Genomic DNA, 5,074 nt, shown 5'->3' with positions numbered 1-5,074 from the left:
CTTGGCTAAGAAATCAGTAACTCAGGAGTTATCAAACTCAAACATGATTGATAATTGTTATCTTTGCTAATTGAATTGAACTTCAATAATCCCAATCTTTCCTTAGGGATTAACTAGGATTTGAAGATCAAACTAATTATTCACTTGACCTTCCTTTACTTTAAGTAAACACTAACTGAGTGGAATTAAGATTCAATCTTCATCATCATTGATAAGGATAACTAGGATAGGACTTCTAATTTCTCATACCTTGCCAAAAGTTTATTTCACAATTATTTATTTACTTTACAGTCTTTTACTTATTTCAATTTCACTTTAAATTACTTGTTCCTCATCTAAAAAACCCCAATTTACAATCTTCATAACCAATAATAAGAACATACTTCCCTACAGTTCCTTGAGAAGACGACCCGAGGTTTAAATACTTCGGTTATTTAGGGGTTTGTTTCTTGTGACAACCAAAATGTTTGTAAGAAAGGTTGATTGCTTGTTTTAGTAACTATACTTGCAACGAGAGTTTACTATAACTTCTAAACCATCAATCTACAGTTCTTTCAAAATGGCGCCGTTGCCAGGGAACTGCAATCGTGTGCCTTATTATTGGTTATTGTAAATATTTTTTCTTTTAATTGTTTATTTGTCTTTATTTTCTCCTTTTATTTCCATTAGTTACTATGAATTCTCACCCCTCTCGCTTTGAGTTTGGTTCTAATATTGTTGAAAGGAGTGAAAGTTATAACAAGAACATGCATCAAGATCAGAGCAATCAAAGATGGATGGAGCCAAGAGGATCCGATCAACCCTTTAGGCAACAACACCCTCCAAGATATCATGGACAAAGACCATTCTATAATGCATACCAAGCAAATAGACATGGTGGATAACCTTTTGGTTACCAACAAGCCCCACCCTGCACTTATAGGCCATCCTCTCAACATAACTTCGCACCACCACATTCACAAGCTCCTTTTCACCATTCACTACCGTATGATTCTCATCTACCCAAATTCCAATCCAATTACTCCCAAATACCACCACTTCCCCATGTACCAACTCCAAATCTATCACCCCAAGAATCAGAGGTTCGCCTCAAGAAAACAGTAGATCAACTTCAAACAACCCTTCATCAACTGGAGCAAGCAGTAAGTCTATTATCTTCTAGACGTTCGAACATTCAAGGGCCTCCCAGAGCCCCATGTGGACAATCTAATGAAGAGCGTAGCATGAAGGAGATACTAGAAACTCCAGTGGACAAGACAGAGCATGACTTCGTATTAGAACAAGTAGAGGAAGCTGTCATTATGAAAGAAGAGGAGTTGGTTGAAGACTTAGGAGACGCTGAACTTCCATGGGAATCCGAAGTTGTGGAGAATTCTGTTAAGAACGTTACAATTGATGCTAAGGAGGATAGTGCACAACTCCCACAGCAAATATTTTATGAAGAACTAGACGGAATAATCCAAGAAGCAAGTTTCCTTGATGATGATAATCTCAAGTCAAGTTCTCCCAGTAGTGAACTTGCATCAGCAAGTGAATTCTCTGAGATCGAAGAATCTTCCCCAAGTGAATACGAAGATGATGCAGAGGTAGATTTCTCTCAACCTTCCGTTTATGACTTAAGTGACAAGGAAGACATAGAAGGCTTTGATCAGGACATGGATGCAATTAAGGAAGTCTGCAAGGAAGTGAAGAAATTCACAAGAGAGCACAAGGGAGTAGAACTCACAGAACCACTGGAAACACCTATCCCAAGGCCATTACCACCTAATACAAGCTTCAAATGGGTACAATCCTTAACATTTAACTCTATTTTCTCACTTGAATATGGTTTGCTTGAAACAGATGGCCAGCTTAGAGCTCTTTGCGGCTTTAAGAGTAAGAGGGAAATAGCTCGCACTCAGAGCTGGTGCACAAGATTCAATAAGGTTCCACGCTTCAATTCGAAGTGCACGGATTGGCATCATAATCAATCGAATGGATCTCGGAAAACGTTTGGTCATCTGATGCACGAAAACTTGTCCCTTAACAAATATCCCTCGGCAAGTATACCGAATTGTCGTCAAGTAATAACTCACAAAAGAGTGAGGTCGAATCCCACAGGGATTGATTGGTCAAGCAACTTTAATTGGAGGAATGTTCTAGTTGAGCTAAGCAGAATATGGTTTGAGAGTTGCAGGAAATTAAATGGCGGGAAAGTAAATAGAAGAAAACGTAAATACTGGAAATAAAGAACTGAAAATAAATGATGAAAAGTAAATTGCAGAATTGTAAATGGGAATGGGGAAGATGATCATAGAAGTAATTGGCATAAAGTAAAGAGAATGGGTAAGATCAGAAATGGGGAATTCATTGGGCTTAGGAGATGTTGCATTCTCTGGATCAAGTTCATTTTTATCTCTTCCTCAATCAATGCATTCATTGATCTTCTTGGCAATCTTAAGTGATTGAATTCCAATTCCTTGGTAATTCAATCTCTCAAATCAGATCAATAGCCAATTCCTTGGTCTAATTGCTCATGAGAAGAGATGAAGTGTGGTCACTGATTATACCACATGTATTTCCAAATTAAAGTATTAGGAGAATTATATGTCACCATATCCGCTTAAACCCCAATTTGGTCCAACATGAGAAAGCATTTCTAGCATGATCTCTTCATCCTTTTTCCAAAGTTCAGAAGAGATCCAAGTATGAATAACTTCTTTTCCAAGATAACTACTCAATTGGATGAAGACTGAAAGCTTTCTAGTAAAATCAAGAGAAAAGAAAAAAGAAGAATATTGAAAACTATTATTGATCCATCAAATTACAACAGAGCTCCCTAACCCAATGAAAGGGGTTTAGTTGTTCATAGCTCTGGGAATGGAAAGCAAAGATGGAGAGTACATTCTAAAAGTTAAACTAAAAGTGAAAATAAAGTAAAATACAGAGAGTAATTCTAATAATCCAAAAGCTCCTTTTCTAGTTCAAAGCTCTCCCTATTTATACGATGAATTAAGATGTAAGTGATTATTTACCCAAAACTTGCTTATTTCCTAAGAAAATGCATGAAACTACCTTAAAACCATAAAGAGAAGGTCAGTAAAACTGGCCAAAATGCCCTGGCATCACAACACCAAACTTAAAGCTTGCTTGTCTCTAAACAAATACTGGAATAAGAGAATGATGAATGAAATGACAAGATGAATGAATCATTATTGTGGAAGTCATGTTCTTGGTTTTATGGGATTTCATGCATAGCAACTTAGGTTCATTCCTTTACTGGCTTTCAGACCTTTATCATGCCTTGGAATACTCACTTGATTGCACCCTTTGAGACTTTTATTTATTGATTCCTTTGTCTTTCCAAGGTTTATTTCATCCTTAGGTTAAGTGTTCTGTAAGGGGGCGACTCTTTAAGATAAGCTTTCAGTCAACACTCCTGAACCAGTTGGTTCAAGGTGCTAGGTGTTGAAACACCCCTAAGGACTTACTCCCTCAAGTCTCTCTCCCCCATACATGCACACCACAGGCACATGGTTTGTTATTTTCTTTCCTTGAGGTCTTGGTGTCCAGCACCTCTTTGGGTTACTAAATGTTCTGTAGCATGGTTGCTCTTGATAGTGGATTTTCAGTTGATAATCCCGGGTTAGTTAACCCAAGTTACCAAGTGATGAAGCACTCCTAAGAACTTATTCATCCAAGCAGATCCTTGGTACAAGAGCACCACAGACACATCCCTCAAGTTTCAAGCCCTTGGTGCCTAGCCTTATTCTTTATTAACTTTTCTTTCTTTTTCAACTCTTATTGTTCTTTTCCTTTTTCTTGTTAGGATCTTATTATTTAGCTAGTCTCATGGGTTGTGTTTCAAGTATATGATTCAGGACAGATAGTTGCCTTCCCACCTTGTTGGTGAACCAACTTAGCTAAGTGATTTCTACACCACAAATTTAAGGACCTGCTCCACAACTTGAACATCACTCTGGTCTTTCATAACATCTTTTTTTATTGGACTTAAAACGACAAGCATACAATAAGCAAGATGAAAATGAAGGCAGGCAATTTGACTAGCAAGCATAGACCTAGGCAAAAGCAGACATCAAATTCTAGTGAATTAAGCTTAAAGAGTGACTATTAATCAAGGGCACATTCAGACTTCCAAATTGATTATTTCCAAGCATATGGAATCAAGTAACAATACAACCTTTTGGTGATGCCTTCCAACTACCCATTTGTTGTCATCCTCCATAGCTTATGCATCCTTCCTCGCTTTCTTGGATGATGGTGCACTGTTTTTCCAAAAGATTGATTGAATCCCTGCAAAGTTATTAGAAGTTGCTTGTCCCCAAAGCACTTGAGAGATAGTTAGTATGCATGTATGCTTGTGCATTTCGGAACTTAACTTGGTGTGTGAACACCAAACTTAGTTCCTTGCCTAATACAATAGGTTGAATGCATGTAGAAAATCTCATGTGTTGTTATCAGCAAGACAACTAGAAACTAACTACTGTTAAGTGGTTTCCCTGATTGGTTGGATCTAGCAATTTGCCCTTGAAGGAGTGTAGTGTGATTCTAACTGAAATCTTTGGTGGAACACCAAACTTAGAATTACACACTCACTCTTATATTGTTTTGGTGTGCAACGCTAAACTTAGCTCCTCACAATACGGGGGAAACTACTTGTGATTTTTATTAAAATGCAAATGAAAAGAGAACTACCTTAGGTTGGGTTGCCTCCCAACGAAGCGCTCTTTTAGCGTCGCTAGCTCGACGATTCCTCCATCACTTGAGGTGATACTTCACTTTGGAGTTTTCCCCCATGTTGCCCATGTAGTGTTTGAGCCTCTGTCCGTTAACAGTGAACGTCCTCTTTGAACTTTCCTCCATGATTTCTGTGTGCCCATACAGCGAGACCTTTGTGACAAGAAAGGGTCCTGACCACCTTGATTTGAGTTTCCCAGGGAAGAGTCTTAATTTGGAATTGTAGAGGAGCACTTGTTGTCCCTCTTCGAAGCTTCTGGGTGTTAAATGGAGGCCATGCCTTCTCTTTGCCTTTTCTTTATAAATCTTGGCATTTTCATACGCTTGAGATCTGAAC

Source organism: Arachis ipaensis, chromosome B05 (assembly GCF_000816755.2).
Source record: "Arachis ipaensis cultivar K30076 chromosome B05, Araip1.1, whole genome shotgun sequence".
Classification (NCBI taxonomy): Eukaryota; Viridiplantae; Streptophyta; class Magnoliopsida; order Fabales; family Fabaceae; genus Arachis; species Arachis ipaensis.
Note: the sequence above shows the minus strand (reverse complement) of the source record.